The sequence below is a fragment of the Schistocerca gregaria genome, chromosome 7 (genome assembly GCF_023897955.1).
Source record: "Schistocerca gregaria isolate iqSchGreg1 chromosome 7, iqSchGreg1.2, whole genome shotgun sequence".
Taxonomy (NCBI): domain Eukaryota; kingdom Metazoa; phylum Arthropoda; class Insecta; order Orthoptera; family Acrididae; genus Schistocerca; species Schistocerca gregaria.
The window spans coordinates 34,184,304-34,196,766 of NC_064926.1; positions in this window are offsets into that span (position 1 = coordinate 34,184,304).

Sequence of the window (12,463 nt, forward strand, 5' to 3'; positions counted from 1 at the left end):
GTCTTCTTTCTTGAAGACCGGTGATCTTCTTTCTTGAAGGTCGGTGATCTTCTTCCTTAAAGGTCGCTATACCTCAATGCCACACACTGTATTTCAGTCTCATCTTCACAGTCCGTATGGTTTCCATATACACTGCAGGCTATCACAGGCTGCAATAGCACAGTTCGCTATGAATATACAGCATACAGTGGTCAAACCCAGTTAAACATTAGCAAAAGCATTTAATAGTCGGTGGACTGGTTTTGAAGGACAAAGAAATTTGAATTCTCTGAAGTCTAATTACTCAAGAAAATTTACTCTAAATAATTTCTTAAAGCTAAGAGAAGATAGACTGACAGATGGAGAAAATTGATTATACAGGATCACAGAATAAGTGTAAGATGCAATGCCAGAATACGAAAATGAAATATGACAATTGCATAGCTAGGGACCTAGTGCTCGCCAAACACTTAGCACACAAAGAATGTATGCTCCCCTGAGGAATCAGATAAATACAACATAACAAAGTATACAAAAATATCCTGGTAAGATTACATATAAAAGTCTATAAACATCTATTATCTAAAATACTTTTTTACATTTTTTTATACAATTTCAGTTCGGTCACGTTTCGTAGGCCAAACAGTCTGCCAGAATTTGGGTAGAGCAGACGATAAGCATTCGGATGAGGATTGTCCTGAATCTTGAAAGGTCCTATGTATATGTCAAAAAATTTCTTTAATTCACCACTGATCGCTTTAGACTTCTCTTGTGTTTTAACAAGGACCAAGTCTTCAATTTTAAATTGAGTAGGCTTCAATCTTTTGTCATGTCTACATTTCCTCTTATCACCTTGAGATTTCATGGTCTTTTTCACTATTTCCTCTCCCTCCTGAGTACTTAATGGTTTGCAGACTGGAAAATCAATGAAATCACTAATTGGATGTGGTGGTTTGCTATTATACTGTATTTCATAAGGCGAAAACCCTGTTGAGGAATGCTGTAGGCTGTTCACAACGTCTTCGAATTTCTCAACATAGTCAATCCAACTAGCATGATCAGTATTGCAGTAGGTTCTAAAGAATCGCCCAATTTCCCTCATGTATCTCTCCGAAGGGTTTCCTGACGGATGATAAGCTGAAATAAGAATGTGACTTATATTTTCATCTTCAACAAAAGCTTTCGATACTCCAGAAGTAAATTGAGTCCCATTGTCTGATAAGATTTTCTGAGGTTTTCCAACCCTGCCAAAATAGTCTCCTCTGATTTTTGAAATAATGCTCTTACTGTTTGCCTTGCGAAGAGGGTATAACTTAATGAATTTTGAAAAAACATCAACCATAACAAAAATGTGGCAATAGCCTCCTCTGGTCTTCGGTAGTGGTCCATATAAGTCGACAGCGACTAACTCGTGTTGTTCTTTTGGTAAGATGCTTTGCATCAATCCTCGACAAGTTTGGTTGGATACTTTTGCTCTTTGGCACCTGTCACAACCTGTCAAAATTTTTCTAACCCTCCTGGCTATGTTGTTAAAGTGCACATTTTCTTGGATTTTCTGGATACACTTTTGAATCCCACAATGACCAAAACTTTCATGAATGTCTTGATGAGTACATTGATGTACTGTTCAGGCCAACATAATTTCCATACGTCGCTATCTACACTGTTTCTCTTGAATAGAATCCCCTTGTAGATTTTGTAATAATCTCCCACTTTTTCATGTCCCTTTTTCCCTAAATAACTTTTGACCAGTTTACAGTTCTCATCGTGGTTCTGATTCCGTCGGATGTCCTTACAAATGTCTCTGATTTCTTGTTCATTGTCCACCCCTCTTAAATACATAATTTTGAATTCTTTTTAACATTCCCCACTGTCATCTTCAAAGTCACCCCCCACAGGTAGTCTAGATAAAGCATCAGCAACTACATTATCAGGTCCTCTAAGATATTTTATTGAGTAATTAAATTGTTGTAACAAGAGTGCCCACCAGGTAACCCTACCATGATGCAACCTACATTCTTGAATACAAATTAATGCCTTATGGTCTGTGTAGACAACTACCTGGTTTCCCAATAAATAATTTCTGAATTTAGAAAATGCCCAGTAAATGGCCAAAAGCTCTTTCTCAGTAAGAGTGTATTGCCTCTCATGTTTTTTCAAGGTTCGACTAGCAAAAGCAATAGACCTGTGTTCTATTTTCCCATTTATATTTACTTCTTGGAAAAGGTGAGCACCTAGGCCATAATCACTACTATCTGCCATAATGCAAAAAGGTAAACTTAAATCAGGACGGTACAAAATTTGACTGTTACATAACTGTGTTTTTATTTCTTCAAAAGCAGCTTCACATTCCTGATCCCAAACCCACATTGCGTTTTTCTTCAGCAATGTGTTAAGACTTGGAGCTTTTAGAGCTTGGGTACGAATGAACTTTCTGTAGTAACTGCACATCCCGAAAAATGACTTTAGTTGTTTCTTGGTTTTTGGAATTGGGAATTTTGAAATTGCCTCGAGTTTTTCAGGATCTGGCAAAATACCTTCCTCAGAAATACTGTGCCACAGAAACTTCAATTTTTTCATACCAAACTTACATTTAGATAATTTAAGTGACATTCCCCCTTTCCTATTGCAAACCTCCCTCAAAGTATTAACATGTTCTTCCCAAGTTTCTCCAGTGATCAAAATGTCATCTACATACACAGTTAATTTTGATAAAAGATCTTTTCCCAAAACAAAGTCAAGTGCTCTAATGAAATCGGCTACTGAGACATTCAGCCCAAATGGTACCACACAATACTGGTAACATCTTCCCCTTACAAAAAGGCAATATACTTTCTGGAATAATTTTCTAATTCTACTTGGTGAAATCCTGATGTGAGATATAAATTGGTCATGTATTTCATTCTTTCAAATTTATGAAGTAATTCGTCTATATTCTCGTGATGATCGGTCTCTCTTTCCAGATATTTAGGGTCTTGAATGTAGCACAAGCCTGACACTGCCATCACGTTTTGCAACCACTACAAAAGGATTATTGTATTGGCTCTTACTTCTCTCAATGATGCCCCACTCTTCCATCTTTTGAAGTTCCTTTTCTACATCTTTTCTCTTTGCAATGGGTACACTATAAGGTTTTATAAAGAATGGCTCATGTGGTTTTAATCTGAGTTTACATTGATAATTCTTTACTCTGCCAGGTCTATCATCAAAAGCATCACAGTAATTCCACAATAATCTTTCTAAGTCTACCTTCTGTTCTTGGTTCAAATTATCTGATTCCCGTAATTTTTCTTGAACTATATCCCCATATTCTCCATCATCATAATCCATAGTAATTTCCTCTACACAGTAACCACTGTCTTTAGAAAATGTAACGTCCCTAATTTCATTTCCCTTATCAGCACAGTTTTGAACCGACATGTCAGTACTGGAACATACTCTCGTCTTAGGATCAATAAAGGTAAACAAACTCTTTTCCCAATCAAATGCTGCATTAGCTTTTAATATCCAGTCCATACCCAACAGTACATTCTCATTTAGGTCACTTATTACAAGACATCCTTGAGTAAACTGTACATCATTTATACTGAAGACAACAACACCTGTCTATTAACAATTTTGCTCAGTTTGCCGGTAATGCCTCTAATTTTTATTCCAACAACTGGTAATTCAACAAAGTCAGGATCATGCTTAACTATATCTCTTAATTTGCTTGAAATGGCACTAATTGGACTCCCTGTGTCAATCGAACAATACCCTACCCAACCTACAGCTTTAATTTTTATGTATGGACTACCAATAATGGTGTTTTCCCTTTCTTCCTGTTCTTCATACAAAAGATCTTCTGCTATCTCATCATACCTCTGTTCCATATTTAGGTTTTACTTTATTAGGCAATACTTTCTTCAAACTTCTAGGTCTACTGGAATTTACTGGAATGTCTGGATTACTATTTACCTCACACACATCCTGACTAGTACCCCGTTTGATGATTTCATTAGGCTTAAAAGCAAAAGCTGGTTCACAAATTTCCCTTAAATTGATCTTAACATCATTGTCATTATTGTAATCTATAAATTTGTCCCAAACAGATTTCAAAATAATCTCAGATGCATCAGCACAATCAACCCCCCTGTCTCCTGATGTATTACTAAGCTGAACTGGCACAATCTGATTCTCATGTGGAAAGTAGTTAGAGTTCCTGGCACAACTATTCTCAACACTATTGCTTATAACATCCTCCTTAACTTCAACATAAACTATTCCATCCAATTCACCATCAAAATCTTCTAGTACATAATCACCATTAGCCTTAACATCAACATTATCATCATCATTGCCTGAGCTTACACTACAAACACTACTAGTATCACCAACATTACTCACAACACCATCTTCACCAACCACATCCACATGAATATCAGACTTTCCAGAAACTTCAGTACAAACATCATTATGACACCTTACATCTAAAACATCACCACACATAAGTTTGTACAATCCAAAATTATCAAAGTTATCCTTACCTTTCATTTCAGCATTAGGTGCTTCTTCTTGATTATATAAATTTGCAATTATATCATCTTCTAAGCCTACTTCATCAAAGGTAGCCTGGTTCCTATTACAGTTGTTTCTAGTATTTTCTCTGATGACATTCCTAAATTTCCTGTCAAATTTAATTTTTTCATTACCTGTATCTACAGATCGATCATAAGCATACTGTCTATACTGGTTAGGTCTCTGATTATAGTGCTGTCTGTTCCGGGTGAAATTAGACTGATTTTGAAAATTCCTTGCCCCAACTGACAGACTCCCTGTGGAGCATCAATTTGAGTTAGCTCATCAAATGGCAGCACTAATTTTTGTAACTGTTTCTCACAATAGGCTTTCATTGACCCATCAGATTCTCTGTAACTAGGACCATTCAAGAATTCACTTTTGATTCGAGCTTACTCAGTTTCAGACCAAAATTTGGTTAGAACACATTTTTCAAAATCTTCAAAGGACATTTCCACGGAACAATTCTGATTGGCCCACGAAAGCGCCCCACCATCAAGTAATTTCTTAACAAATTTAATCTTAACACTATCTGTCATTATGGACGTGAACTGCTCCTTGCAGAATTGCATGAAGTCTTTTGGGTGTATATTCTTGTCACCGAGATAAGTTTTAATGGGAAAATTTCCCCATACCCCATTACAACTATTACTAAAACCTTTTTGCAACATAGTTTCTTGTATTTCTACAAATTTTATGTCTACAGTTTTTTCGACATTACCTACTCTACTACAAATTTCTGTGACCTTTTTGTCATAATCAGATTTGAAAGATTCAATTTCGCTTTCAAAAAATCGTTTTGTCTGGTCAAATTCATTTCTCAATTGAGAATTTTCCTCATTTACAGAATCAACAACTTTTTTAAGTTTTGACTGGTTATTTGGAATTTCGTTATTTAATCAGTTTCAAGGACAGAAATTTTGCTCTAAACTGTGTCCACATGACAACTAAGTTCTTTTTGGTTTGACTCAAAAGTAATTCGCCATTCTTCGAAAACCTGATTAGTGTGAGCAATCTGTTCTGTATTTGAATTTATTTCTGATTTTAAATCACACACAGCCTTCGAAATCGACCTGTCCATCTGTTGTTGTGTCTGTTCAATTTGTTGACGTAATTCGGCACGAGAATCGTCCATCTTCGATTTTGTGTTATCCACCTTCGAGTTTAACTCTGAAAATATTTGTTTTAACATTTCCAACATTCCTACACTGTCAGAAGCACTTTCCCTAATAGGTGTACTCGCTACACCGCTCTCAATACTGAAATCTGCGTCTTTTTTCATTATTTTAGGAAGCAGGTACTTATCTTAGTGTACGTCGGCGGTCGTTGGTGTCCGTGTTTTGCGAAATTTCTTCAGTTCCAGGATGGTTTCGCTCGGTTGATTCACTCCTCTTCTTGTGACCCCAGAATCGACGTATTTACTTCTGAAGAATGACTGTTCCGTCGTATCTCTTCTTGTGCTCCCAAAACAGACGTATTTTCTTCTTGTGATCCCAGAAGAGACGTATTTTATTTTGAAGAATCACTGGGTGGTCGTCATATCCTCTGCTTCCTCCACCAAATTATAACATTTCAGCTCCTCAACACCAAATTAAAACGTTTCATTAGGAGGTGTCTGCTTCGTGCAAAAGGTCTTGAGTTCATATTGACGACAACAAGTAATTCTTCATTACGGACATTTATTTACAAACAGAACTGACAGACTTCACAGACTCAACAACTGACTCTCAGAGCTAACCACACTGTATATCCGAACTGGCAACTGACAACCCCCAGGTGTATTAATATCTTTCCAAACAATGAGAGTCTTTGACAATGTTTTGTTTACAGTACGATAGCAATTCACGACTTAAAACTAACTTAGACATTAGAGAATTTTAGTACAGATTAAAGTAAGTAAAATGATCAGTACATATAAATTCTTACAAGCATAATTTCCAAATAGATTTTATAACATTTTTCTACCAGCTTCTGGATAACCTTCACCAGATTTGTACCGATGTTTCCAGAAATATCTTGACATTTGATTCTGGATATTTCTTGAGTGATTTAGAACAACCACTTATATGTAAAATGATTTAAATCGTGTTTCAAAACGTAAATAAATCTTTTTAGCAATATTTCTTGATACAAATCGTCCTTCGAAATTATGTTATGAAACAGTTTTCACAAGTTTTCGTATTTTTACGGTCATAATATTGAATTTCTCCATAGAAAGTTCCAGAAGTGTGCATTAAACGTTCATTTACAGACTTTCTCATTAGCTGGTGAGTTTTTAAAAGTATCTTGTCCATATTATACGAAATAATTTAGCTTAAAACTGATAATTTATACAATTAATCAGAGCTACAGCAAACAGTGAGTCTTTCTTTTACAAAATGAAATATAATTACAAAATTGAATGAAAATAGATTACTAACACAAATATATATTTACATTAATTCTATTTTTGTTCTTTTTGTGCAAAATGTACTAATATTGACACAGTACAATTTTGAACTTCACCAAAGTCCCCCTTTACATTTTTCATATCTGTATCGACATCCCCTAAAAGTCTACAGTATCGAATACTTCAATATGTCCCAATATGTCCTGTAATGCTACAAGGTATAACATTTGATGCTCCGTGGTTCCCCTGCTGACCTTGCAGGTAAGTAGTCTTTGGGACTAAAGTTCTGAATTGCGACGAAATTTCTGGATTAAATACTCACTAGGAGCATCCGAGAGTTACAGTAAAATGCTTCGCTGCATTGCATTCAAGCTACAGGACCACCAGGTGATACTCCATGGTTCTACTGCTGACCTTACAGATAACTAGGCTTGAGGAATAACTTTCTGAATTGCGACGAAATTTCTGGTCTACATTCACACTAGGAAGCTTCGAGAGTTACAGTAATCTTTCTTTGTGTGCATCGGAATCAAACTACTGGTCCACCAGGTGATGCTCCATGTTCCACTGCTGACCTTGCAGGTAAGAAGGCTTAGATACTAATGTTCTGAACTGCGACGTATTTTCTAGGTTACATTCTCACCAGGAAGCTTCGGGGGTACAGTAAACTTGCTTTTGTGCAACGGATTTTACCTACAGGTCAACCAGGTGATACTCTATTGTTCCACTGTTGACCTTGCAGATAAGTAGGCATAGATACTAAACTTCTGAATTGCGACGAATTTTCTGGGATTCATTGTCACCAGGAAGCTTCGAGAGTTACAGTAATCTTGCTTTGGTGCGTCGTATTGAAGCTACTGTTACACCAGGTGATGCTCCATGGTTCCTCTGCTGACGTTGTGTAAAAGTAGACTTCGATACTAAAGTTCTGAGTTGCGACGAAATTTCTGGGATACATTCTCACCAGGAAGCTTCCAGAGTTATAGTAAATTTGTTTTTGTGCATTGGATTCAAGCTACTGGTCCTCCAAGTGATGCTCCATGGTTCCACTGCTGACCTTGCAGATAAGTAGGCATAGATACTAAACTTCTGAATTGCGACGAATTTTCTGGGATTCATTGTCACCAGGAAGCTTCGAGAGTTACAGTAATCTTGCTTTTGTGCATCGGATTCAAGCTACTGATCAACCAGATGATGCTCCATAGTTCCACTGCTGACTTTGCAGATTAGTAAGATTGGAAGTTAAAGTTCTGATTACATACGAAATTTCTGTGTTACATTCTAACGAGGAAGCACCGAGAGTTACAGTAACTTTGCTTTGGTGCATCAGATTTTAGCTACAGCTCCACCAGGTGATGCTCCATGGTCCCACTGCTGACCTTGTGGATAAGAAGTCTTCGATACTAAAGTTCTGAACTGCAGCGAATTTTCTAGGTTACATTCTCACTAGGAAGCTTCGAGAGTTACAGTAAACTTGCTTTGGTGCATCGGACTCTTGCTACTGGTCCACCAGGTGATGCCCCATGGTTCCACAGATGACCTTGCAGATAAGTAGGCTTTGGGTCTAAAGTTTTGAATTGCGACGAAACTTCTGGATAAATACTCACTAGAAGCATTCGAGAGTTACAGTAAACTTGCTTTGGTGCATCGGATTTAAGCTACAGGTCCACATAACGCTTCATGGTTCCACTGTTGACCTTGCAGATAAGTTGGCTAAGGGACTAAAGTTCTGAATTGCGACGAAATTTCTGGGTTACGTTCTCACTAGGAAGCTTCGCGAGTTACAGAAAACTTGCTTTGATGCATCGGATTTAAGCTTCTGGTCCACGGGGTGATGCTACATGGTTCCACAGATGACCTTGCAGATAAGTAGGCTTGGAGACTATAGTTCTGAATTGCGACGAAATTTCTGTGTTATATTCTCATTAGAAATCTTCGAGAGTTGCAGTAAACTTACTTTGGTGTTTCGGAATCTAGATACAGGTCGACCAGGTGATGTTCCATGGTTCCACTGCTGACCTTGCAGAAAAGTAGGCTTGGAGGCTAAAGTTCTAAATTGCGTCGAAATTTCTGGGTAACATTCTTACTAGGAAGCTTCGACGGGTTACAGTAAACTTGCTTTGGTCCATCGGATTTAACTAACTGGTCCACCAGGTGATGCTCCATGGTTCCACTGCAGATCTTGCCGATAAGTAGGCTTGGAGACCAAAGTTCTGAATTGAAACGAAATTTCTGGGTTAAATTCTCAATAGGAAGCTTCGAAGGTGATGCTCCATGGTTCCACTGCTGACATTGAAGATAAGTAGGCTAAGACACTAAAGTTCTGAATAGCTACGAAATTTCTGTGTTATATTCTCACCAGGAATTTTCGAGACTTACAGTAAACTAGCTTTGGTGCATCCGATTTATGCTACTGGTCCACCAGGTGATGCTCCATGGTTCCATTGCTGACCATGCAGATAAGCAGTCTTGGAGACTAAAGTTCTGAAATGCGACGACATGTCTGGGTTATATTCTGACCAGGAAGCTTCGAGAATTGCAGTAAACTTGCTTTATTGCATCGGATTTAAGCTAGTGGTCCCCCAGGTGATGCTCCATGGATCCACTGCTGACATTGCAGATAAGTAGGCTTGGGAATTAAAGTTCTGAAATGCGACGAAATATCTGAGTTTTATTCTCACCAGGAATCTTCGAGAGTTACAGTAAACTTACTTTGGTGTATCGGACTCTAGATACAGGTCGGCCAGGTGATGCTCCATGGTTCCACTGCTGACCTTGCAGATAAGTAGGCTTGGAGGCTAAAGTTCTAAATTGCGACGAAATTTCTGGGTTACATTCTTACTAGGAAGCTTCGACGGGTTACAGTAAACTTGCTTTGGTGCATCGGATTTAACTTACTGGTCCACCAGATGATGCTCCATGGTTCCACTGCTGATCTTGCAGATAAGTAGGCTTGGAGACCAAAGTTCTGAATTGAAACGAAATTTCTATGTTAAATTCTCAATAGGAAGCTTCGGATGTTACAGTAAACTTGCTTTGGTGCTTTGGATTCAAGCTACTGGTCCACCAGATGATGCTCCATGGTTCCACTGCTGACCTAGCAGATAAGTAGGCTTGGAGACTATAGTTCTGAATTGCGACGAAATTTCTGGGTTACATTCTCACTAGGAAGATTTGAGAGTTACAGTAAACTTGCTTTGGTACATCGGATTTAAGCTACTGGTCCAGCAGGTGATATTCCATGGTTCCACTGCCGACCTTGTAGATAAGTAGGCTTGGAGACTAAAGTTCTGAATTGCGACGAAATTTCTGATTTATATTCTCACCAGGAAGTTTAGACTTTTACGTTAAAATAACTTTGGTGTATCGATTTCAAGCTACTGGTGAACCTGGTGATGCTCCATGGTTCCACTGCTCCCCTTGCAGATAAGTAGGCTTGGAGACTATATTTCTGAATTGCGACAAAATTTCTGGGATAAATTCTCACTAGGAAGATTTGAGGTTCCATTAAACTTGCTTTGGAACATCGCATTCAAGCTACAGGTCCACCAGGTGGTGCTTTATTGTTCCACTGCTGACCTTGCGGATAAGTAGGCTTGAGACTAAAGTTCTTAATTGCGACCTAATTTCTGGGTTACATTCTTACTATGAAGCTTCGAGAGTTACAGTAAACTTGCTTTGGTGCATCGGATTTAAGCTACTGGTCCACCAGGTGATGATCCATGGTTCCACTGCTGACCATGCAAATATGTAGGCTTGGTTACTAAACTTCTGAATTGCGACACAATGTCTGGGTTACATCCTAAATAGGAAGTTTCGAGAGTTACAGTAACATCTCTTTGGTGTATCGGATTCAGGCTACTGTTCCACCAGGCGATGCTCCATCGTTCCACTGATGACCTTGCAGATAAGGATGCTAAGAGACTAAAGTTCGGAATTACGACGAAATTTATGTGTTATATTCTCACCAGGAAGCTTCGGGAGTTACAGTAAACTTGCTTTGGTGCATCGGATTTATGCTACTGGTCCAGCAGGTGATGCTCCATGGTTCCACTGCTGACCTTCTACATAAGTAGGCTTGGAGACTAAAGTTCTGAATTGCGAAGAAATTTGTGGATTAAATTCTCTTTAGGAAGCTGCGAGAGATGCAGTAAACTTTCTTTGGTGCTTCGGATTCAAGCTACTGGTCCACCAAATGATGGCCCATGGCTCCACTGCTGTCCTTGCAGATAAGTAAGATTGTAGACTAAAGTTCTGAATTGCGATGAAATTTCTGTGCTTTACTCTCACCAGGAAGCTTCCAGTGCTACAGTAAACTTACTTTGGTGTATCGGATTCAAGCTACTGGTCAGCCATGTGATTCTAAATGGTTCCACTGCTGACCTTGCAGATATGTAGGCTTGGAGACTAAAGTTTTGAATTCCGACGAAATTTCTGTGTTATATTCTCACCAGGAAGCTTTGACAGTTACAGTAAACTTACTTTGGTATATCGGATTCAAGCTACTGGTCAACCAGGTGATGCTCCATGGTTCCACTGCTGACCTTGCAGGTAAGTAGGCTTGGAGACTAAAGTTCTGAATTGCACCGACTTTTTTGGGTTTTATTCTCACTAGGAAGCTTCGAGAGTAACAATAAACTTACTTTGGTGTATCGGAATCATACTAGTGGTTATCCAGGTGATGATGCATGGTTCCACTGCTGACCTGGCAGATAAGTAGACTTGGAGACTAATGTTCTTAATTGCGACGATCTTTGTGGTTTACATTCTCACTAAGAAGCTTTGAGGTTTACAGTAAACTTGCTTATGTCCATCGGATTCAAGCTACTGGTCCACCAGGTGATGCTACTTGGCTCCACTTCTGAGTTTGCAGATAAGTTGGCTTGGAGACTAAAGTTCTAAATTGCGACGAAATTTCTGTGCTATGTTGTCACCCCGTAGGTTTGAGAGTTACAGTAAAGTTGCTTTGGTGCTTCGATTTGAAGCTGCTGGTCAACCAGGTGATGCTGCATGGTTACACTGCTGACCTTGCAGATAATTAGGCTTGGAGAATAAAGTTCTAAATTGCAACGAAATTTTTGGGTTATATTCTCATTAGGAAGCTTCGAGATTTACAGTAAACTTACTTTGGTGTATCGGATTATAGATACAGGTCGACCAGGTGATGCTCCATGGTTCCACTGCTGGCCTTGCAGATAAGTTGGTTTAAAAACTAAGGCTCTGATTTGCGACGAAATTTCTGGATTAAATTCTCACTAGGAAGATTCGAGAGTTACAGTGAACTGGCTTTGGTGCATCGCATTCAAGCTACAGGTCCACCAGGTGGTGCTGCATTGTTCCACTGCTGACCTTGCGAATAAGTAGGCTGTGAGACTAAAGTTCTTAATTGCGACCAAATTTCGGGGTTACATTCTTACTAGCAAGCTTCGAGAGTTACGGTAAACTGCTTTGGTGCATCGGATTCAAGCTACTGGTCCACCAGGTGATGCTCTATGGTTACACGGATGACCTTGTAGATAAGTATGCTAAGAGACTAAG